Source organism: Pteronotus mesoamericanus, unplaced genomic scaffold (genome assembly GCF_021234165.1).
Source record: "Pteronotus mesoamericanus isolate MK-2021 breed Mesoamerican mustached bat unplaced genomic scaffold, CSHL_Meso_final scaffold_85, whole genome shotgun sequence".
In the NCBI taxonomy this organism is placed as follows: domain Eukaryota; kingdom Metazoa; phylum Chordata; class Mammalia; order Chiroptera; family Mormoopidae; genus Pteronotus; species Pteronotus mesoamericanus.
The window spans coordinates 22,095,910-22,121,707 of record NW_026555329.1 but is presented as its reverse complement, the minus strand read 5'-3'; the positions used below and the strand labels follow the sequence as shown (position 1 = coordinate 22,121,707).

General features: G+C 39.4%; 2 pseudogenes; one reads left to right on the top strand and one right to left on the bottom strand.

The window, feature by feature from the left end:
• The first annotated feature begins 21,864 nt into the window (after positions 1-21,864).
• On the top strand, positions 21,865-22,500 carry LOC129063068 (60S ribosomal protein L10a-like; annotated as a pseudogene).
• A 2,077-nt stretch (positions 22,501-24,577) lies between these two features.
• LOC129063143 (magnesium transporter NIPA2-like) lies at positions 24,578-25,414 on the bottom strand (annotated as a pseudogene).
• Between the last annotated feature and the right edge of the window lie 384 nt (positions 25,415-25,798).

Here is a 25,798-nt window from a genome sequence, read left to right as displayed (position 1 = left end):
TGAACATTACCTTCAACAGCTCTTCTTCCACAGGAAAGAGTGATAGCTGAAATGGAGCTGTGTTGAAGCAAAATTTTTGTATGCAATTATAATTAAGTTGGCATTACCCTAAACTAGGTTATTTTAAAATTAAGATGCTAATTGTAATCTCCAGGACAATCACTAAAAAAATAACTCCCTAAGCATAGTAAAATAAACAACAGTGGTATACAAGGAAATAGCTATTAAACACAAATAAGGCAGTAATAAATGAATCAAAAAATAAAAAAAGATAAGACACAAAAAACAAATATAAAATGGTAGCTGTAAATCCCACTTTGTCAGTAATTACATTAAATGTAAATGGATTAAACACTCCAATTAAAATCCAGAGATTGACACAGAAGATGTAAAAAATGCTCCAACTCCTTGCTGGTTACAAAAGACACTTTATATTCAAAGATACAAATAGGTTGAAAGAGAAAAGGACAGAAAAAATAGACCATGCAAAGAATAACTAATAGAGAGGAGCAGTGGCTATACTAATATTAGAAAAAAATGGACTTTAGGACAAAATTTGTTATTAGAGATAAAAAAAGATCATCTTATAATGATAAATGGGTCAATTTATGGTCAGTCTATGAGGACAACATAGCAATTATAAACATATATGCATCTGATAACAGAGCCCAAATGTACATAAAGCAGAAACTGGCAAAACTGACAGGAGAAATAAACAATTCAGCAATCACAGTGGGAACTTCAATATCTCACTCCCAAAAATGAATAGAATAGGCAGACTATCAATATGTAAATGGAAGACTCGATTTTGCTATGTAATGGTTAACACTGTAAACCCATTAGACCAAACAGATATCTACAGGACACTCCAATCAACAATAGCAAAATACACATTCTTCTCATATTCACATGAAACAGTCTCCAGGTTAAACCATATGCTAGCCATAAAACAAGTCTCTATATTAAGAGGACTGAAAACATACAAAGTATGTTCTCTGACTACAATGGAATTAAAATAAAAATTTTTCAAAGACTATTTATTTATTTATTTATTTATTTTTAGAGAGAAGGGAAACAAAGGAGAAAGAGAGAGAGGAATATCAATATGTGAGAGAAAGCATTGGCTCTTGTGTGCCACCAACTGAGGACCTGGCCTGCAGCACAGGCATGTGCCCTAACTGGGAATCGAACTGTTGATTTTTTGGTCCTCAAGACAATGGCCAACCCACTGAGCCACAATAGTCAGGGTAAATTAAATACTTTTATAATAGAAAGAACTTTGAAAAATTCACAATTATATGGAAATTTAAAAAAAAGAAAACTCCTAAATAACCAGTGGATCAAAGAAGAAATCACAAGAGGAAGTAGAAAGTACTTTGATAAAGTATACATCATATCAAAATATTTGGATGCAGCTAAATTAGTGCTTAGAAGGAAATTTATATTTTATTTTTTATGTGATATATATTTATATACACATATTTTTTTAATCCCTTCACCTTCTTTCATCCAACCCCCCCTAGTGTTTTGCAACAGCATGGATGGACCTGAAGATTATTATGCTAAGCAAAATAAGCCAGTCAGAAAAATACAAATACCATATGATCTCACTTATATGTGGAATCTAATGAATAAAGACCTACATTTTATTTTATTTTTTTAAAGATGACTTTTTTAAATAGAAAAGAATTTATTTATATTAGAGAGGGTAATGAAGGGAGAAAGAGAGGGCAAGAAACATCAATGTGTAGTTGCCTTTCATGTACCCCCTATTGGGAACCTGGCCTGCAACCCAAGCATGTTCCCTAGACTGGGAATCGAACCAGTGACTCTTTGATTCACAGGCTTGCGCTCAATCCACTGAGCCACACCAGCCAGGGGTAAAGACCTATATTTTAAAAGAAAGATCTCAAATCAAAAATTTGCCTTCCACCTTTACCAACTAAAAAATCAAGAATAAACCCAAAGCAAGCAGAAGGAAAAAAGAAAAAGAGATGATTTTCCAAATGTTAGAGAATTGGTGATGTCTTTATAGACTCAGTGATATTTTTATTTGAAGAGCTTACTATAATTTTTAAGTACAGAGATCATTTAAAATTTTATTTTATGATTACAAAAGTGACTCTAAATTGAAAATTCCCTGAAAGTATTGTAAATATCACAACCTAGAGTTAACCATCATTAACATTTTGGTACATTCTTTTCTAATCTTTATTTTAGGTTCATATGCATAAAACTTATATAGAGGACAGAAAATATATACATAGCTCTCTAAGTATTTTTTAACTCAATATTTGATTGTAAATTTTCATGTGTATTAACATTCCTTTGAGATATTTCCAATGGTTGTATAATAATGTCCCCTAAACAAACAGCCTAATTTATTGAGTCACTTCCCTACTTTTTGAACATTTAGATTGCTTTGATTTTTTTTTTTAGAATAAAGTTATAGGTGTGGGGTTACTAGGTTAAACAGTTAAAGATTAAAATTGCTTTAAAGCTTCCGCCTGTGGAGATTTGCTTTTCAGAAAAGATGGAGAGATTTACATTCCCACCCAGCAGTGTATTAGAATGCCTGTGGAGATAATGTTTTCTAAATCCAAATTGAGTCAAACAATTTGACAAGTACTAATATATTTACAGGATCAAAAATTTTGTTTAAACTCATGACCATTCCAGAAAATTTAGGGTGTGATATTAAAAATCAATATAGAAAGTACTATTTTTCTTTTCACAGATGACCAAAATATTTCCAGACTGGGTTAAAATTTTCTCTGCTACACCTACTCGTAAAAATCTAGAGTTGGAATTTCGAGTCCTTTCATCCATTCCCTTGCATTTACAGACTAAGAGATAGAGTAGCCCAAGTCACATAGCTGTGCTCATGACATAGAACTCACTGTACTGTGTTTCCTAAGAAATTTAATATTTTAAAGGTATTATGTAACTATTTGAATATACTCCTGTGAAAATTCAAACATTACATGTTTACAGACATATATAGATATCTGTATCTCTCTATCTCTATCATCTATCTGTCTAGGGGGAAAAAATGAATATCCCCTCTACCCCCACTTTCAATTTCATTATACTTCTCAAAGTATAATGAAATACTCAAGTATTCTGCAAGTATTTGGTGGGAATCCCTGCAGACATTTTTTTTCCCTTCCCTTTTTCATGTAACCATATGACCATATGTTCTGGGGATCCTTTTATATCAGCACATGGAGATCTCCCTGTAATTTAAACTGCTACCTAGTAACACAATATGGACATTCCATAATTTACCTAAATAAACTTTGTGCAGGGTATTTAATTTTTTTTTATCTCTTCTTTCACAAACGATGTGGCAACAAACATCCTTGGACATACATTTTTATACAAATGTGCAAGTGTTTCTGTAGGATAGATACTCCAATGACAATGGGTACGCATGTACTGCCAACCTGCCCTCTAAATAGACTGTATTATCCCATTTCTGTGAGGCAGCATATGCTTCCTCCCAAGATGACCACGTCCTAAGTCTGTGAATATGTTACCTTACTTGGCAAAAGGGACTTCGTAAATGTGACTAAGGTTAAGAACCTTGAAATGGTGAGATTGTCCTGGATTATTTGATTGGGCCCAATCTAATCACATGAATCCTTAAAATCAGAGAATCTTAAAATCAGAGAATCTTTCCTAGCTGTGGTCAGAGAGGGAGATGTGACTACAAGTGAATGATCAAAGAGTTGCAACACTGTTGGCTTTAAAGATGGATGAAGGATGCCAGGTATGCTGCTGCCCTCTAGAAGCTGGAACAGGCAAAGAAATGGGTTTCCTCCAGGGAAACCCCATAGAGGCATGCAGCCCAATCCAACTCCTTGGTCTTATCCAAGTGTGACCCATGTTGGACTTTTGAACTACAGAACTATAAGATAATAAATTGGTGTTGCTTTAGGCAACTAAGTTTTTGGCAATTTGCTATTGGAACAATAGAAAATAAACATAATTCATTTAGGAGAATATCCATTTCTTGAAGTTCTTAACATTAGAGAGTTAGCAGTCTTTTTAAGTTTTGCAGATTTGATAGTAAAAGATGGTGAGCCACTATTGCTTTTATTTGAATTTCCCTGATTCCTGATGAGGCTCAGGTTCTTTTTATACATTCCTGACCTTTTGGATTTCTTTTGTGACTTGGCAGCGAATACCCTAGGTACATTTTTCTGTTGGGTTGTTTGGCATTTCTGATCGATTTGTAGAGTCTTTTATATTTTTACATTCTTGATATTAGTACTTTATAGCCTTGCGGGTAAACACTGCTTGTGTGTGCCATACACTAGGATATTGCTGAAATGGAATAATCTTGTTGGTGGACTCCTCCAAGGTTGAATAGATCAAAATACTGCCTAACTCTATGAAAGGAAAGAGTTTTGTTTGTTTGTTTGTTAATGGAAAGATAGTAGGGATGGTTGGTTTCTTAAAAATCCACAGATCCTGCAAAATCAGTGAACTGAGTGATAGACATTTTTTTCCCCCTGAGATACTGCATGACCTATTATACCAAACAAAGGAGTATCCAGTTGAGCGCTTGGCTGAAGTGCATTTAGGACCAACTCTACTCTTTTCTCATTCGACCAAACTTTTAAAAAGAAAATGTCCTGGGGACCTAGGAGAGTCAAGAACATTAAAACCACAGTATGTGGCTAAAAAGATTAAAAGCTAATATTTGTTGACAAATTACTATGTGCTAAGTTTCTCATTCCTCACAGCACTTCCATAAGGTGGGTACCGTTATCCCATTAAACAGATGAGAAAAAAAGCTCAGAAGGGCAAGCAATTCGCCCAAGGTAGCATTAAATGATAGGACCTGAGCTTGAACTAGACCTGCCTGACTCACAAGTTTCCATCACTATAGCTATGCCAGATACCACATTAGAAAACTAGTCTTCTCTGCCCTATAATAAGTACTCTCCAGTAACCTGACGAGCAAAATATTCTGAATTATACCTTGTTTAATTACATTTGAGGACATATAGAATAACTAGAAACCAGGCTACAATGTGTCCAGTAGAAGAGTATTTTTAAAAAATACTTGATGGAATAGACAGCAGTGATTTATAATTAGTCATTGGTTTATCTGCTGATTACCTGTTGATGGATGCTTTCCCCATTCCTCTGCAATCTTATTTACCCTGTCATTTGCAAAATAAATCTTTTATTGAGAGGTAAGAAATACAGGAACTTCATTATAGCTCCTATCTGATTATCTCAAATGCTGGATTTGTGGAATCCAAACTAATGAGTTTAACTGTTAGGTCTTGCATTCCTGTTTCCCTTTGACATGCCTATACGGGAAAAAGAAGGCAGTCAGCTGCAAGTGTGACAGCCAGTGCGCTGCCTGCTCTCTAGAGAGAAAAATCTATCCTGGGGATGTTTACAGCCTGTTCAGAAGCTGTCAGAGGCCTTGGGGGCTGCCGCGGAGCGTGGGGCTGGCCCTGCCCCCCAGCCTCCTACCCTGAGGGGGGCTCCAGGACACGCTCAGCAGAACCACCTCAGCTCTTACCCCAGGCCTCTACCCTCTCTTCACCTGTGTCACCAAATCCGAGTCTCTGCTCACAAAAAAAGGTGGAAATTAGCTTCTTCAATAAGAATTCCTCTCCTGGTATCTTTCCAGAAGAAATTAACCAATTTGTTGCCAAGAAAGAACTAGGTCACAATTTGACCAAATAATGGAAAAATGTGTGTGTGTGTGTGTGTGTGTGTGTTCTTTGTTCTTTTAAATCTCGAAGGGGCACCCTCTGAAGACACTGCCTGAGCCCCCAGACCCAGAAATGCTATTGCCATGAATTTATCTTTTAAAATATTTTTAAAACCCAGCTTTATTTTTTCATTTTTAATAATTTTTATTTTTCAATTAGAGCTGACAGACATTATTATATTAGTTTCAAGTGTACACTCTAGTGACTGGACATTACATAACTTATTAAGTGTTCGTCCCAATAAATCTCGCACCCATCTGACACCACATGTAGTTATTAGAATATTATTGACTATATTCTCTCTGCTGTACTTTACATCCCCATGACTATTATGTAACAAAAAATTGGTACTTAATCCATTCACCTTTTTCATCCAATCCCCCAACCTTTCTCTCATTTAGCAACTGCCAAAGTGTTCTCTTTACTCATGAGTCTGTTTCTATTCTGCTTGTTCATTTTGTGTTTTAGACTCAGTCGTTATACAAAATAACATCAGGAGTGATGCAGGATTCCCAATTTGCTGTTCTTTTTTTTTTTTTTTAATCCCATTTTCTGCAATCTTAACCCTTGCATTTTTCAATTACAATAGCAGTGCACTCTCTTAAGTAATTGTGACTAAAGATGTGCAGGGTGGAGTAGACAGGTCGTTTACCAGAATTCCTTTGTTGGGGAACCATCAGCCCCAGCCTGTGGCCCCACTGCTCCCAGGGATGGAATCTGGAGCCTCGCCTGCCACTGAGAATGAGCTCTAGCCCTGGCTTTGGCCGCTGTCGGGGCCCCAGTCACTGCTTCTAGGAGGATTTGATCCCTCACTGGGTCGGAATCGTTCTTTCAGAGTCCTGCCTGGGGTTCCTGCCAGAGCCAGCAGGAAATTCTATATTTTGCACTTGCAGGTCATTTCATTAGGAAGATGTAAAGTTAGCTTAACAGTGGCTCTATTTTGGGGCTCCATGAGGGAGGAGGTTGTCTGGAATGAAATAAATAATGAGGACAAAACACAGAGAGAGGCAGAAGCAGTGGGGAGACACTCTGAGGACATTGCCTGAGCCCCGGTCTAGCTAACTCTTCAGCCAGCTCCACTCGTGGGCTCCCAGTGACGTGAGCCAAACCATCTCATTCGGTTTAACGCTAGTTCTGCTCAGTTCCGTCGCTTTGAACGAAGGATTCTGAGTAAACTACGTACAGTCAACCACCTATTGACCCCTCCCCCACTTCTACGAAATAGGATCATTCTGTATATATTGCTTTGCAACTTGCTTTTTCATTTAATGTTTCACTGGCACTTTTCCAGTTAGTACATTTAGAGCAACTTCATTCTTTTAAAACAGCAGAGCGTGTCATGTGAACGCATCGTTCTTCTGTTTATTTTTAGACCATTCATCGATGAGTAGATGTTTTGTTGGCTTCCTAGTTTTGGTATTATAACCCAGCCTGCAATGTATGTCTTTGTAAAAATATCTTTAGGCACTTGGGTAAGTGTATTTTTATAAGATAAGTTCATGGCAATGGCATTTTTGGGTCAACAATTTCATAGCATTTTTCACAGAAATTTCATAGAAATTGCCAAATTGCCCTCCGGGAATGTTATGTCAATACTAGGCTCACAGCAACAGCATGTATGAAAAGGTCCCTTTTCCCACACTGGATCCAAAGCATGGGATGTTATTCCTTTTTTTAATCTTTGGTGATCTCTGAGGTAACTGTAGATCTCGTTGTTTTAAAATGTGATTCTTTAAATACGAGTGGGTTGAGACTCTTTCCTTCTGCTTAATGGTTATATGTGTTCCTTTATCTGAGACAAGCTCGTATATACCCTTTGCCTGCTCCTACTGGGGTCTTCATGTTTTCCCTGGTGATATGTAACAGCCTGTTCTATGTTAAGTGTGTCAATCTACTCCCTGTTGTATAGTCTGCCATTTTTCCCTAAATTGTCTCATTTTGAAAAATTCTTATTTATGTCTTCTTCTGCCAGTCTGAAATTTTAATTTTCACATAGCCAAATATAGAAATATTTCCCTCTTTTTATTAAAAAACTCAACAATGTTATAAATCTACCCCTAACATTTACTTTCAGATATTTTAATAGCCACCTATAAAGAATTCAATTTTATTGGCTGGAAGATTGTGTGCTAACACTTTTAGGAGATGTAATTAGTAATAATTATGTGAGAAAATTGCTATGTGTCTCTTTTAAAACAGTTCTTTTTCAATGCACATGGTGATTTTGACTCTGAAAAAGTTGTTTGTAGACCACCCTTCAATTAAGTAATGATCGGCAAGAATTAAGATGCGGGTTAAGGGCTGGGCTGGTCTCCATCCCGCCTCTCCTTATCTTGGTGAGTGATGCTGGGCGCATCTCATCAGCACCCTGGGCCTGCCTCCCTCTGTCGGGAAAAGAGAGGTGGATGTTATAAACCCTGAAAACCTTTCTAGTGCCAAAATTTCAACAGTCTATGAATTCTTTGCTCATATTTTGATTTAAATCTTGTACTAAGTAATAAATCGGTTTCTAATACACAGTAAATAATATATCATAGTTTTTTCAAAGAGTTTAAGAACTCTTTCTATACTCCCTAAAGGGGGAGTATAGAAAGGGAATTATATTCATTAATTGCTGCCCAGGAATAGTACATGCATTATTTTATTTAGTTTCTACAACACATGTTTGAGGTGAAAAAATAAAACCCCATTTTACAGATGTGGAAATGACAGCTTACTGAGGGTAAGTGACATATCGGGGGTCACATAACCAGAATGAGGTAGATCGTCTCATCTTCATGATTGTTTGATGTAGGTATTACTGTCTTCTTTAGTTATTGCTCTTGATAAACTAAATTTATTATTGGTTTCTTGAATTTATTTTGAGTAGCAAAATTATTTCTATGCTTTAAAAATTAAGATTTATAAAAAGATATCTAGTGGAAAATCTCTTCCTAACCCTGTACTCCATCCTTAGTTAACCATTGCTGTTAGTTTCTTCTGTATTCTTCCACAAATTTTCCATGCATATGCAGCAAACATATTTCTTTTTCTTCCTCTAAAGGTAGAATATTTTACACATTACCTGAGTACATTATTTTTTTAAGTTTAATATTACATTTTGGAGAGTTTTCCAGATTATGGTGGCAAGAATTTCTTTGTTCTTTTAACAGGGCCATAGTATTCCATTATGTGGGTATACCCTAACTCATTTTATTAGTTCTCTATTGGTTGACATTTACAGTATTTCAAAATTTTGGTTTGTACAAACAATGCTGCAATGAAAAACCTTATAGCTATATCATATCACATCTGCCTAGGTGTATCTGAAGCATGAACTCTCAGAATTTCCACTTGACAATATGGATGTTGCCAAATTGCTTCTATAGGGTTTGTGCCAATTTATATTTTTTATCAGCAATGCACAGTGGTGTTTGCTTCTCCATAGCCTTGCCAACCAAGTTTGCTATCATAATTTTTAATTTTTACCAAACCCATATGTGAAAAATGGATTTTCAGGATGGTTATAACTTGTATTTCTCTAACTGTGAGTGAGGCTGAGAATCATTTCATTATTTTTAGGTGCCATTTGCATTTCATTTTCTGTGGCCTATCCATAGCCTTTGTCCATTTTTCTGTTAGGCTATCGACCTTTTTCTTAGTGTTTCTAAGGCTGTTTATATTCCACAAAAAAGCTTAGTATGAGGTTTAAATGAATAAAAACATGAACAAAGTGATTAACATTTTAAACTATGAGTATTTGTTCCCTATTTTTTATTTGCATTTTGATTTTGCTTGTCATGGTTTTGACCCTACAGGGCTGGGTAGGGGCGAAACGAAGCCAGCAGGGAGATGATAGATGGCAGAACTGTGGGAATTTGGTATAATTAGAATCAACAAAACATCCAAAAGTCGGGATGGATGAATGTGTGTTGGAAAGGCTGCTGGGTGCCTCTCCATTATCCATTTTCCACTTTGTTCTTAGTAACAGAACTTCCAGTCCTAACCAGGGATTGGGACTACTGGGAGAAAAATGCTACATTCCCCAAATTCCCTTGCCTTATGGCTAAATTCTGACAAAATAAGATGTATGCAAAGGGGTTCTTGGGTTACCTACCTTCAGACTTCATTGACAGGCAAGAGAAATTAACATCTATCTTGATTAAGTCGTTGTTAGTTTAGCATTTCTGTCACAAGCAGAAGATCCAATCCTAAGTGATGCAGTTTGGATGGACAACAGGCTACCATCAGAAGGATAGTTTTCAGAATTTTAGAAATCAGGAGTGGAAGTTTCAAATGATCATGTGATATGGTCTAGAGTATAGCTTCATTTAAAGTGGAGTGAGGTAGAAGTCATTTTTCTCAAAAAAAATTAAAGAACTGTGAGGTCAGGGTGTCAGAAAGATCATCACCATAAATGCATTAAGCCCTGGCCAGAATGGTTCACCTAGTTGGGTGTCATCCCTTAACCGGAAGGTTGCAGGTTTGATTCCCGGTCAGGGCACTTACCTAGGTTATGGGTTTGATGCCCAGTCAGGAAGTGTAGGGGAGGCAACCGACTGATGTTTCTCTGCTGCATCAACGCATCTCTCTCTCCATTCCTCTCTCCCTTCCTCTCTTTCTAAATCCAAGGGAAAAAAACATGTACTTAGGTGAGGATTTAAAAAAATGCATTAAGACCACTGACACAATGGGAAATGGGGAGAGCCTGAGCATCTTGGCAATGGCATCCCCTACGAACAAGGGCACTATTCTGGGAGTTGGTAGCTCCTGTGAAAATGAAGGGAAGATGTCACCATTTAGAAATAACATATCCTCAGACAAGGGAGTTTGTGGGAGACAGGGGAATGCAAGGGTCTGGAGGCAGCCACAAACACTGCTAATTGTTACCATTAACTTAGGAGGTGAAACTCCTGCTGCAGAAGGTTTTAAGGGGCCTGATGTCAGTGAAGGCCAGGTTTCAGTAATGTAAAGTGGTGGAAGGACTTTGCAAAAGTTTGAGCAATTTGTTCCAATGACTGGCAGAGAGTAGGCACTCACTATGCATTTGTTTTTTGGGTTTTTTTTTTAAATTTTATTTTAATTTATTTTTTCAAATACATTTGTCTCTACCTACCTCCTACCACTTTCCCGTGCCCCCTTCCTCCTTCCCTCCCTCAGCTCTTCCCCTTTGGTTTTGTCCATGAGTCCTTGCTATATGTTCCTTGACTTTCCCCTTCCCTTCCTTTTCCCTGCCACCCCTCCCTCCTTCCCTCTTGTCTCTGTTGATTTCTTTTCCTTTCAGTGTTGCTGGTCTTATTTTCCTTGCATCTTTGTATTGTTGGTTAGGTTCCTCTTATAGGTGAGATCATATGGTATTTGTCTTTCGTCCCCTGGCTTATTTCGCTTAGCATGATGCTCTCCAGTTCCATCAATGCTGTTGCAAAGTTTAGTAGTTCTTTTTTTCTTTCTGCTGCATAGTATCCCATTGTGTATATGTACCATTATTTTTTGATCCAATCATCTACTGATGGGCATTTAGGTTGCTTCCAACACTTGGCTATTGTAAATTGTGCTGCTATGAACATTGGGGTGCATAGGTTCTTTTGTATCAGCATTTTGGTGTCCTTAGGGTATAGTCCCAGCAGGGGAATCTCTGGATCAAAAGGCAGTTCCATTTTCAGCTTTCTGAGGAAATTCCACACTGCTTTCCACAGTGGCTGCACCAGTCTGCATTCCCACCAACAGTGTACTAGGGTTCCCTTTTCTCCACAGCTTCGCCAGCACCTGTTGTTTGTTGATCTGTTTATGATGGCCATTCTGACCAGTGTGAGGTGGTACCTCATGGTGGTTTTAATCTGCATTTCTCTGATGGCTAGTGATGCTGAGCATCCTTTCAAATGCCTCTGGGCCCTCAGTATCTCCTGCTTGGAAAAGCGTCTGCCCAGGTCCTTTGCCCATTTTTGGATTGGATCATTTGTCTTCTTGGAGTGGAGTCGAGTGAGTTCTTTATATATCTTAGAGATCAAACCTCTATCTGATGTATCATTAGCGAATATATTTTCCCATATGGTTGGCTCCCTTTTCATTTTGCTGATGTTTTCTTTTGTCGTGCAGAAGCTTCTTATTTTGATGAGGTCCCACTTGTTTATTCTTTCCTTTATGTCCCTTGCTTTAGGAGACATATCAGTGAAAAAATTGCTGCATTGGATATCTGAGAGTTTCCTGCTGATGTTCTCCTCTAGGACTTTGATGGTGTTGCAACTTATATTTAAGTCTTTTATCCATCTTGAGTTTATTTTTGTGTATGGTGTCAGCTGATGATCCAATTTCAATTTTTTGCATGTAGCCATCCAGCTCTCCCAACACCATTTGTTGAAGAGGCTATTATTGCTCCATTTTATGCTTCTGCCCCCTTTGTCAAATATTAGATGCCCACAGAGACCTGGGCTTATTTCTGGGATTTCTATTCTGTTCCACTGGTCTATGGGCCTGTTCTTGTGCCAGTACCAGATTGTTTTGAGTATAGTGGCTTTGTAGTAGAGTTTGATGTCCGGTATTGTGATCCCTCCTACTTTGTGTTTCTTTCTCAAAATTGCTGAGGCTATTCGGGGTCATTTATGGTTCCATATACATTTTTGAAATGTCTGTTCTATTTCTGTGAAATATGTCATTGGTATCTTAATAGGGATTGCGTTGAATCTATAAATTGCTTTGGGTAGTATGGACATTTTGAGGATATTAATTCTTCCAATCCATGAGCACGGTATATGCTTCCATTTATTTGTGTCTTCCTTAATTTCTTTTTTCAATGTTGTATAGTTTTCTGTGTACAGGTCTTTTACATCTTTGGTTAAATTTATGCCTAGGTACTTTATTTTTCTTCTTGCTATATCGAATGGTATTTTTTTTCTGATTTCTTCTTCTTCTATTGCATTGCTGGTGTACAAAAATGCCTTTGATTTCTGAATGTTGACTTTGTATCCTGCTGTTTTGCCAAATTCACTTATTAGGTTGAGGAGTTTTTTGGTAGAGTCTACAGGGTTCTCTATGTACACTATCATGTCATCTGCAAACAACGATAGCTTTACTTCCTCCTTTCCTATTTGGATGCCTTTTATCTCTTTCTCTTGTCTGACCACTGTGGCTAGGACTTCCAATATGATGTTGAAAAGAAGTGGTGAGAGCGGACATCCTTGCCGTGTTCCCGATCTTAGTGGGAAAGCTTTCAGTTTTTGCCCATTGAGTATGATATTGGCTGTAGGTTTTTCATATATGGCCTTTATTGCATTGAGGAATGCCCCATTTATTCCCATTTTGCTGAGTGTTTTGACCATAAATGGGTGCTGTACTTTATCAAATGCTTTTTCTGCATCTATCAAGATGATCATGTGGTTTTTGTCTTTTCTTTTATTTATGTGATGTATCACGTTTACTGATTTGCGTATATTGAACCATCCCTGCATGCCTGGGATGAATCCCACTTGATCATGGTGGATAATCTTTTGAATGTATTGCTGGATGCGGTTTGCCAATATTTTGTTGAGGATTTTAGCATCTATGTTCATCAGTGAAATTGGCCTGTAGTTTTCTTTCTTTGTAGGGTCTTTATCTGGTTTTGGGATCAGGGTGATGCTGGCCTCATAGAAAGAGTCTGGGAGTCTTCCCTCCTCTTGGATTTTTTGGAATAGTTTGAAAAGGACAGGGGTTAGCTCTTCCTTAAACGTTTTGTAAAATTCTCCTGTGAAACCGTCTGGCCCTGGGCTTTTGTGTGCCGGGAGTTTCTTGATGACTGCTTCAATTTCCCCAGCTGTTATTGGTCTGTTCAAGCTTTCTGTTTCTTCCTCCTTTAGTGTTGGAAGATTATGCTTTTCTAAAAATTTGTCCATTTCATCAAGATTTTCAAATTTCTTGGCATATAATTGTCCATAGTAGTTCCTGACGATCCTTTGTATTTCTGTGGTATCAGTTGTTATCTCTCCTCTTTCATTTCTGATATTATTAATTTGGGTCCTCTCCCTTTTTTTCTTGATGAGTCTGTTTAAAGGCTTGTCAATTTTATTTATCTTTTCAAAGAACCAGCTTCTGGATTGGTTGATCCTCTGAATTGTTCTTTTTGTCTCTATGTCATTCAGTTCTGCTCTCATCTTGACTATTTCCTTCCTTCTACTTGCTCTGGGATTTATTTGTTGTTGTTTCTCCAGTTCTTGAAGTTGCAGTGTTAGGTATTTTATTTGAAATGTTTCTATCTTTTTTAGGGAAGCATGTAATGCTATGAACTTCCCTCTCAGGACCGCCTTTGCTGTGTCCCATAGGTTTTGGACTGTTGTCTGTTCATTTTCATTTGTTTCCTGAAATTTTTTGATTTCTTCTCTTATCTCATTATTGACCCATTCATTGTTTAATAGTCTACTGTTCAGTCTCCACGAGTTTGCAAGTTTTTGAAGTTTCTCTTTGAGGTTGATTTCGAGTTTCAAGGCCTTGTGGTCCAAGAAAAAGTTTGGTATTATTTCAATTTTCCTGAATTTGCTGAGGTTTGCTTTGTGTCCTATCATGTGGTCTATCTTTGAAAAACTGCCATGAGCATTTGAAAAGAATGTGTATTTTTCTTCTTTGGGATGTAAGGTTCTATATATGTCAGTTAAGTCTCTTTGATTCAGTGTGTCATTCAGCGCCACGATATGTTTATTAATGTTTTGTTTGGAAGATCTGTCCATTTTTGACAGTGGGGTGTGGAAATCCCCTACTATCAGTGTGTTGCTGTCTATATCTTTTTTGAAGTCATCCAACAATTTCTTTATAAACTTGGGGGCTCCTATATTGGGAGCATATAAGTTTACAATGTTGATGTCTTCCTGATAGATTCTTCCTTTAAGTATGATAAAGTGCCCCTCTGGGTCTCTCTTTATGGCCTTTGTTTTGAAATCTACTTTGTCTGATACAAGTATGGCAACCCCGGCTTTTTTCTCATGCCCATTTGCTTGGAATATTTTTCCCATCCCTTTACTTTCAATCTGTGTAGGTCTCTTGCTCTGAGGTGGGTCTCTTGTAGACAGCATATGTGTGGGTCATGTTTTCTTATCCATCAGCTACCCTGTGTCTTTTGATTGGGACATTTAGTCCCTTCACATTGAGAGATATTACTGATAGAAACTTACTCATCTTTTCTCTTTGTACCTGTGTTCCTCTCTCTCTCATTCTTTTCCTTCATCTGCTTAAACCAGTCCCCTTAGCATATCTTGGAGTGCTGGTTTGGTAGAGATGTATTCTTTTAGTCTTCTTTTGTCTGGGAAACTCCGTATTTCCCCTTCTATTTTAATGGAGAGCCTAGCTGGGTAGAGCAGCCTTGGCTGTAGGCCCTTGCTTTTCATGACTTGGAATATTTGTTGCCATTCTCTTCTGGCTTGTAGTGTTTCTGTTGAGAAGCCAGCTCCTAGCCGTATCGGGGCCCCCTTGTATGTTACTTTCTCCTTCTCCCTTGCTGCCTTGAGGATTCTCTCTTTGTCTTTGACATTTGCCATTTTAATGATGATGTGTCTTGGAGTGGACCTCTTTGAGTCCCTCTTGAGTGAGGTCCTCTGTGCCTCCTGGATCCATGAGAGCCTTTCTCTCCTCAAATTAGGGAAATTTTCCATCATTACTTTTTCAAGGAGGTCCTCTGTCCCTTGCTCCTCTTCTTCTCCTTCCGGTATCCCTATTATACGGATATTATTATGTTTCAGGTTGTCCTGCATTTCCCTAAATGCCTCTTCATTCTTTTTGAGTCATTTTCCCATTTCTTGTTCTTTCTGGGAGCTTCTTTCTACCTTATCCTCCATCTCACTGATTCAATCCTTAGCTTCATCCAGCCTGCTTTGGATTCCTTCTACTGTGTTCTTCAATTCAGAAATGGTATTCTTCATATCCTCTTGTGTCTTCTTGATAGTTTCTATGTCCTTTTCCAGGCTGATATAGTTTGCTGTAAGATCCTGATAGTTTCTCTGCAGTTTCTCATAGTTCTCTTTGAGCTGGCTGAGCTCATTGAGCTTCCTTAGAACCATTGTTTTGATTTCAGTATCAGGTAGTTCCCTTGCCTCTATTTCATTTAGCTCTCTCTGTGGGGAGTCCCCTTTTCCACTCATTTGGGGGGAACTTCTTTTTCTTCCCATTTTTGCGAGAGTCTGTTAAGTATTTTTGTCCTTTACTTTTCTTTCTGGGCCTGCCTCTGATGATGTCAGTTGTTGACCCTATAGGACCTTGGGTTGTTTGTTTGAGCCTTCCAGGAGTCTACTGTCTGACTCCTGCTTGGGGCAGCTCTGTGACCCCTTCGGTCAGGGCTGGGCTATTTTTTGGGATCGCTCTGCACTCTCACGTTGGCTCCTTGAGCGCGCTGCCGGCGCAGCAGGATCCCCCGCCTGCCTGGGCTTGCATGTGCTTGCCCCAGACCAGGGGGCTTATTCGCGACCTCGAGTACTCATCTGGCCTCCCTGGCCGGCAAGCTCCCCGGTTCTGGTCAGTTTAGGGACTTCTATTGTGTGTTTTCCCCGCTTTTGGCTCTTTGGGTGCGTTGCTTGCCCTCGCCAAATGGGGACTACGGAAATGGGAGGAAGTCAGCTCCAGGACTCTCCAGTTTATCCTGTCTCCGGTCTCTCCTCCAGGGATTCTGGGCAGCTCTACTAATTTTGTAGGCCGCTCCGCAATCGCGGCGGGCAGGTCAATTGACGCCTGCCTTTGCTGCTCTGTGCACTCCCTCGCAGGCCTTATTGGTGCCAATCTGTGGGAGGCCTTGAGGGCTGGTGCAAGCTTTCACCAGCCCGCGCGGGTCACACACACGCTCGCCAACCCTCGCCGGTCACTCGGCCCAAGTGTGCACGCCTGCACTGGGTGTTTTTGGGGTGTCTATGTGTGCTTTTCGGCTTTTGGCTCTTTGGGGGTGTCGCCTCTTCCCGCGCAATGGAGACTACGGCAAGGAGAAGGAGTCGGGACTCCCCGGTTCCTCCTCCCGTTCTTTCCCCAATGCCTCAGTTTCTAGTCTCTCCTCAGGGGTCTCTGGGCAGTTCTGTGACCCCTTCGGCCAAGGATCCACCACCTGTGCGGCCTGCATTTCAATCACAGGCAGTCTGGTTCCTGCGCGCCCCTCTTCTGCCTCTTTGGGGGCGCGCCTTTCCAGCCCACAATGGAGACTACTGAACGGGGAGGGAGTCGGGGCTCCCCGGTTCCTCCTCCCGTTCTTTCCCCAATGCCTCCATCTCCAGTCTCTCCTCAAGGCTCTCCCAGCCAGTCTGCACTCAGCCCCGCAGCTCACACGTGTACAAGCTGTGTGCAGAGCGCACAAAAGGCAGGTTAATTGATTCCCTTATGCCTGAGCGAGATGGTAGCTGCAGAGTGGGAGGTGCGTTATCTCCGGGGCTCCACGGGCCGCCATCTCAGTTCTCTTCACAAAGTTTTCATCACCAGTCTTTTCCCAGGCAGCAGCCCACCCTGCTGTCGCCTCTACCCAGAGATCAAGGAGGGTGGCTGCCACTGCAATTTTTGCATTGGCCCTTTAAATGTCTCTTTGCATCCCCAGCCACCTGTCTCTGGCAGAGAGTGCCCCTAAGCTTTTCAGGGTTGCGTTTTATCTGTATTTTCTTGGTTTTAGCTGCTGTAGTTTTGGGGTCCCTGTTTGTGGTTCAGACCCCGTTCTTCTCGGGGGAAGCTAACTGGCTGTTTCAATGTCCCTCTGGTGCCAGTGCACCCAGCCCACCCTCTCGAGCCTCCACCGCACTTCTCACCCATTGGGATGTGTGAGAGTCGAATCCGCTCTCCGCAGCACCAAGGCTCCTCTCCCACTATCGTTCCATTGTTTTCCAGGTGATTACTCCACTATTTAGTCGCAATTCCAGTTTGGTCTTGGGAGGAGGTCAGCGTGACTCCCATTCACTCCTCCGCCATCTTCTCTCCTCACCTGCATTTGTTGATTGAGTCATCCTAAAACGAGGGTTCTGAAGGCACTTGAGAAAGAACAAAAAAATAGCACCAGGTGCCAGATATCATTCTAAGGATTTCGCATACATTAACTCATTTGATTCTTGCCACAATCCTATGAAGTAGGTACTGCTCTTATTCTTATTTTCAGATGAGAAAACTGAAGCACAAAATGCTTAAGGTTTGTCCAATGACACATAGTGATAGAGCCACGTCTGTGCCTTAAAACTACTGCACTACATTGTCTCTTGTCCAATGTTCTATGCCTCTCACTGAAGGGGAAGTTGTCTCCATCTGTGTCTGAAGAGGCCAGGAAGTGGAGAATAGACTTAAGGAGGGATGAGAGATTGGAAAGGATGAAGGGAGAAGGATTGTCCTTGGGTCATACATATTGATACCAGAGATGGAGATCAGGGGAAACAGGAGTTGGGAAGAAGGTTAGAGAAACCTTAAGCTATCAGGAGAGAGATCAAGTGGGAATTACACAGCACAAGGGAGAGGGAAAGAGAGAGAAACATAGATACGAGAGAGAAGCATCAACCCCTGCCCCTGTACTTGCCCAGACTGGGGATCAGACCCGCAACCCAAACATATGACTGGACTGAGAACCAAACTCACAACCTCTAGGCTACAGGAGGACGCTCCCACCAACTGAGCCACACTGGCCAGGGCCCAAAGTGTACTTTTGTTTGCCATGTGTCTGGCAGGGTTATTACATCAAACATGAGGGTAAAAAGCAGAGCATCTCAATTTATGTACGGGAGAACCCATATATTCATGCTTAATAAATGCTATCCATAGTAAAATGTACAACTTACTAGAGACTGGGGAAATGAAACATATGAAGGAGGTATGTGGTTTGCTTGCTTGCTTTGCTTTCTAGAGGAATCAATGGGAGAATTTACAAAAAACTGAGGAGAATGAAGACCCAGAATTAAGGGGATAGAAACCTGTGTATCTTCTTTAGAAATCAGTGAATGAATTTATAAGTCGAAAAACAGAGGTACCAAAAGCTCTTGCTCAATGAACGACAGACTGTTCTTTCACCTACAGTAGACTATCTCAATGTGTCCAGTTGTGGAATATTTATATTACTGTTTTGCACTATGTTGGCAAAAATGATATTTTCTCTTTGTAACATGTGGACTTAAATTCCTAGAGGTGACAGGTCAAGTACACTAGGCTGATTAAGCTCTTGAATTTTTGCTGATTTGATAGCTGAGAAGTATGATGCTATTATTTTAATTTGATTTTTTATAATTACAATTGAGATTGGGCATCTTTTAAGATACTAACTGAACATTTTTATTCTTCTCTGAATGCAAATTTATATCCTTTGTTCATTTTCTATTGAGTCATTTGTCTTTTTAAATTGATATATAGGCATTTTTAAAATATATTTGGTGCAAATGTATGTGTTGCATGTAACTGTGTAAATCTGTGGCTTATATTTTTATTTAATTTGTGGTGTATTTTGTCATACAAAAGATTTTTATTTTAATCTAGTCACATTTGTCAGTTTTTTAAAAAAATTATTGTTATTGTTTACAGTTTTTGTGTCTTATTTAAGAAGTCATTCCCTATCCCATGGTCATAAAAAACTATATTTTTCCTAAAGGTTTAGAAATGTGCTTTTCTTCTTTAAATGTTACTCTATTTGAAATTGCTTTTTGCATATAGTTTGAGATAAGGAGCTATTTGTACTTCTTCCTTATTAACCAATTATTCCAATATAACTTAATAAATCACCCATCCTTCCTATACTAAGTTAGAGATTTTGTAGGATTTTCTGCATATGAGGTCTGTCCAGAATGTATCCCACCATGTAATATGGAAAATAGGGACATTTACTGAAGAAGATACAAGATACAAGAAACATTGTACATAGAACAATGACGCTTTAGTCCCTTTCCGAGTAGGCACCTTGGGACCTCACACAGTTCTCCCAATTACAATCAGTTGCTCCCTTGTATTTTACTGAATCTCATCGCCACTCTGAAATCTCTTCCCTTTCAAAGGTGATTTTAGTTTTGGGAAGAGGCAGAAGTGTCAGGGCACCAAATCTGGGCTATAGGGGGGCTGAGTCACCTGGGTGCCTTGATGTTTCACCAAAAAACTCTGCACCAGACATGATTCATGAGTAGGCACATTGTCATGATGAAGCTGCCAGTTATCAGCTGCCCATAGCTGTGGCCTTCTGAATCATCCAAATAGTTTCTGTGGAGGAATGTTCAAGCTTAACACAAAATTTGCTGCAGATTCATTGCTTTATTTTCTCAGTCATTTTGAATGGGACAGCCACACAGTACACATGCTCACTCAGCGGCATCTACCACCCCACTGACTAGTACAGTGAAGTCATCATTGTTCACACATGCACATTCTAGTCCACTCTCCAGTCCAGAAAAAGCCCAGCTATTGTTAATATAGCACAAACGGTTTGTGTGACATCGATGTAACCTGGCAGCCAAGGAGAGTGGACTGGAATGTACATGTGTAAACAATGATAGCTTCACTGTATTAGTCATTGGTGGTGGTAGACGCTGTTGGGTGAGCATGTGTACTAGGTGGCTGTCACATTCAAAATGACTGAGCGTGTGAGTAGAGCAACAAATCTGCATCAAATTTTGCATTAAGCTTGAACATTCCCCCATGAAAACTATTCAGATGATTCAGAATGTTTCAGGGATGATGCAATGAGTGCAGTGCAAATAAAAGTGTGACATAAATGCTTTAAAGGTGGTCAAGAATCTGTTGAAAGAGATCCACATTCTGGAAGACCTGCAACAAGCAGAACATCGGAGAATGTCGAATGTGTATGGGCCGCAATCAGCAAAGACCGCTGACTGACAATGCAAGAACTGGAAGCTGATCTGTGGATTCCAAAAACTATTGTGTCGGAGATTTTGATGCAGGATCTTGGCATGAAACATGTTGTGGCAAAATTAATTCCACAGCTTCAGCTACCAAAGCAGAAGGAACATCATGTTGCAGTTACTAATGTTTTGATTCAAACCACTACCAATGAAGCAGATTTCCTCAAGAGGCTTATTACTAGCGATGAATTATGGGTCTACAGCTGTGATCTGGAAATGAAGGCCTAGTCATCCCAGTGGAAGTCACCTGGTTCGCCACACCCAAAGAAGCACGGCAAAGTCGCAGCAAGGTCAAGATCATGTCAATTGTGTTTTTTCATTGGGAAGGTGTTGTCCATAATGAGTACACCCCTCCAGGACAATTAATAAGGAGCACTACCTCAGTGTTCTTTGTCAGCCAAGTAATGCAGTACAACCAAACAGCTGTAGCTATGAGCAACTGGTGATTGGCAGCTTCATCACAGCAGCACATCCACTCATGCATCACATCTCATGCAGAGTTTTTTGGTAAAACATCAAATCGCCCAGTGACTCAGCCCCCCTAAAGTCCATATTAGGCACCCTGAATTTTTTGACCATTCCCAAAACTAAAATCACCTTTGAAAGACTGCCCATGAGATTCAAGAAAATTCAATAAGGCAGCTGATGGCTATTCCAACAAAGGATTTTGCAGTGTTTTGAACAGTGGATGAGTCACTGGGAGAACTGAGTGAGGTCTCAAGGTGCCTACTTTGAAAGGAACTGAGGTGTCATTGTTTTATGAACAGTGTTTCTTGTATCTTGTATCTTCTTCAATAAATGTCTCCATTTTTCATATTGCATAGCTGGTTACCTTGTGGACAGACATTGTATAACTTAATAAAAATTGGTAGGATTTGAGCAGGCACATCACTAAAGAAATATGGATGCCAAATAAAACATGAAAAGATGCTCACCATTATTAACCATTAAGGAAATGCAAATTAAAACCACAATGAGATACCACTTTATACCCATTAGAATGGTTAAAATTGAAAAAAGTTGACTGTAGCAAGTGTTGGCAAGGAGATGAAGGAACCAGAAATCTCATATATCACTTATGGGAATGTAAAATGGTACAACTTCTTTGGAAAACTAGCAGTTTTTTAAAAAGTTAAATACAACCTATCTATGTATAGCCCAAGAGAGAAAAGAAAACATGTATGTTTATAGAAATATTTGTACATAAATGTTCATAACAGCTTCATGAATAATAATAAAAAACTGGAAACATCTCAAGCGGCCATCAACTGATGAATGAATAAGGAATTGTGGTATGTCTGTATAATGAAATTAAATAACCGTTTTTTGTGGCACATGGCATCATGAGCAGCAAAGTCTCTCATGACACCCTCTACAAGGTGGCAGGAAGTCCTGCACGGGAACCAGCACAAGCACTGAAAGTTTTTGGAGACAGTGGAGCTACAGATCAGCTTGGAGAACTGTGACCATCAGGACAAATGCTCTCAGGAACTGTCAGGCTTAAATCCACTCCCCGCCCCAAGCTCTCCATCTGTGTTCTGGGGAACCAGCAGCACTGGGACAAGGCCCTGGCTGTGAATACCCACTACTGCCCACCATGGACATCAAGGTGTTGAAGAAACTCGACAAGAATAAGAAACTGGTCAAGAAACTGGCCAAGAAATATGCCTTTTTTGGCTTCATAATCTCTGATCAAGCAGATCCCATGAATCCTGGGCCCAGGCCTGCGTAAGGCTGGCAAGTTCCCTTTTGCTGTCTCAGAGTAAGAATGTGGTGGCAAAGTTGACGGAGTGAAATCCACAATCAAATTCCAGGGGAAGAAGATGTTGTGTCTGGCAGTGGCTGTTGGCCACATGAAGATGACAGATGATGAGCGTGTCTACAGCATCCACTTAGCTGTCAATTTCCTGGTGTCATTGCTCAAAAAGAACTGGGCTTTGTACATCAAGAGCATGGGCAAGCCCCAGCGCCTGTACTAAGGTACAGCTTAATGAGACATACTGTTACCATTTAAAAAAATAAATTAAATAAATAATCGGAATATCTGGAATAAATAGGATTATCTGTAATGAAAAGAAAGAAAATATTGATATACACAACATGGATGAATTTCAAAATAGTTATGCTGAGTAAAAGAAGCAAAACAAAAGAGAGTAGATTCTATGAGTCCATTTACATGAAATCTTATAGTGTGAGAATGTGTAGTGATAGAAAGCAAATTGCTGGTTGTCTTGTGAGGGAGGAGTTAGAAAGGGCATGAGGAAACTTTTTAAGGTGACGAATGTGTTCATTGTACTGTTAGTTTTATGGATATTTACATATGACAAAAGTTATTAAATTGTACAATTAGATATATTCAGCTTATTTTAGGTCCATTTTACCATCAATAAACTTATAAAACAGATAGATTCAGACAGATTTTCTTTTGATGTATCTTAACAGATAAATGCACTAATACCAATGTAACTAACATCAGCATTTTTAAGTCAAAGACTTTGCCAAGTTTCCAGGCTTTTTTTCCCCCTTATTTTTAATGAACTGCTCAGTTACTACTGTTACTTATGCATAAAGAAAACACTTCTTAGTTAATGACGGCACGTATATACCAGTGTTCCCATATCATATATCCTTTGCGTTAAAATTTTTGATTAACCACAGAATGACTTTGCTAATATCACCCAATGTGGTGAGAAATTAATCTCTCGGGCATAGAGAGGAATGTTGGGTGTGTGGGTTTTCTTTTCTTTAACCTAGAAAATAAAAAGTACTTAAGATTCTCTAATATGTGATCTTACAATAATTTCACTCTAATATTGTTTGCAATATTATTTCTTAAGGAAATAAATCTTCTCACCTTTGATACTCAGGCACTTAAAACATGACCTATCCCACCCTGTTCCTGAACTAATGCAAGTAAACATCTTATAATCTTGATCTTCACATGAGAGTCGCTCAAGGCAGTCACGCGTGAGGCCACACGTCCCATGTCTTCTTCTGGTACTGCCCCTTCTCCAAACATTCTCAGAATTGCTCATTGGTAGAGTCATCTCTGAGCCAAAAGGAAAACTGGTCTCTTCATTAGTTACAAATCACCAAAAATGTTATTACAAAGTTAATAACCCACTTTATCTACCAGACCTGGCTCCACATCATTTCAGGGTATTTTCAAAAATCCTCTAAAATTAATTTCCTCTAACAAACAAAAATTTGCAACAATAGTTTGAAAAAAAAATTCTACCTTTATTTGACTAGTGGGTTGTTTGACCAATACTGTGGTGCGGAGACATGTTTTTATTTTTGAAAATAAAGAAATTGGACATATAATTTTTACATGTGAAAACTGGCATTGATACATTCGTTCTTCATGGAGGCATGAAGACTTAAGATATGCATACAATAATGCAATGTTAATAAAAATAGAAAGCACCACATAGGTCATTTTAGTTAACTGCTATAATTTAAATATAAGAAAATTAACTTTTCTGGATCCAAATGAGTGAAATCTTCAAAAAGATTTTCTAGAGAATGTCATTTAAGAGGACAATGTCATTTTTAGACACATTCTGAAATTGAAACTCATTTTGCAGCAGAATTACAGCATGTTTTAATTACCATGAATTCATTTCTCAAAAAACCTGTCAGATCTTCATTTCTTTGGGAGATACTTTCATTAGTTAGTTGTTCAATTTCCCAGGTTAAACTTTATCTTTGCTGTTAAGAGTACAGTGGAACTTCGGTTCTTGAACTTTATTTGTTCCAGAAAAATGTTCAAGAAGCAATTTGTTGCAAAACCAAATCTCCTTGGTTTGTTGCCTGAGAGACAAGTGACTGATCATGCAGATGTCATCATGAGAGAGCTTTCATGTAGAGAATCGAGACCCAAAGTTTTGTTAGACAACTGAGACCTTTTTTCCATGAACAACTTGGTTGTGAACCGAATTGTTCGAGAACCAAGATGTTCAAGAACCGAGGTTTGACCGTGTTAGCAAAATTAAGGCTGTTAGAGAGTCACATCCATCGTCTTTTCTGCTTATCAAAAAGACATGGGCAGTTTTGTCAGACTATATGAATATCTTTAAAGGCATGCTATTATGACACCCCCACCTAATTTTAAGGAAGCCACTCCAAGTATCAATGATGTCATCAAAAGGTACATCTTGCACCTTCTTAAGAAGAAGAGCAAATTAAAACTGACACTATAAAGAATACATAATCCATTGGTGTTTCTATATATGAGTTCAATATGTCCAGGGCCTGTTTGGATAATTAATCTGTGTGCTTACACAGGCTATGAGGATTAGCAGCAGCATCCAAGCCAACGGGTGTCTCAGCTGAGGCTTTCCAGCAGGAAGTTCTTTAAAGTAATGCCCAGGCCTTTCACAGAGCCAGCTAAAAGCACTCCACTTATGGAGCAGATGGTTATGCAACAAGAACGTTTGTTTTCATTGTGAGGCCTAACAAAAGATTAATATCAGGCCTGCAATGACCACAAGTATTGCAGAAAATCACGAAATGTGGATCACCTCGCTTGCAAGACATTTCATTTAATGCCTCTATGTCCTCTTCATTTGGAGCATGAATGGCTGTAACTGTAGATCTTAACAAGGGCAATGAGAGCTCCTAATGGAGGCCGAGGACGACGGGTCCAAACGCAGAAGCAGCAAATTTGGCAGCCTCGCCAGCACCCATTGAGAGTGATCCAGTCTACTACAACCATTCTTCAGGATTCGCAGGACCACCTTGACCTGCTCTCATGGACCCTATTCTGGTTAAGTGTTAGAATAGAAAACCTTATTTTTGTTGGTTTCGTTTCAAAATGTAATTTTCCCCAATAAAAATACTGGAGCTCCTAGAGAATCCAAGACTAGCATAAAAGCCATATAACCCACGCTTCTGGCTATAGCATTTGCTTCTGGAAAAGTTCCTGTGAGTCGCACCGTTAACAGAGGGGGAGGAACTATTGGTATTAGAGAGAGTATGATTCAGTCTTCTAATCTCAGACTTTTGCATCTCCATTCAGGCCTCAGGGGCTACCACAGCACCCTCATCCACTGCCTTCACCAACATCCAGGGGAAAGCAGGCACGGCCTGGGCTCAGCTGGGCTCCTCTCCACGGGGAAGTGCCCAGGATGACCCCTGACCATCTTTGCTGCTACTGTGAGGAGGACATTGTGTTCTAGTGGCACCTAGTTCTGGGCCATGTAATAACAGATGTCAGGAAATGTATTTTTTGTGGTCGAAATTAATGTATCATTGGCCGTGAAGCTCAGTTTAAAG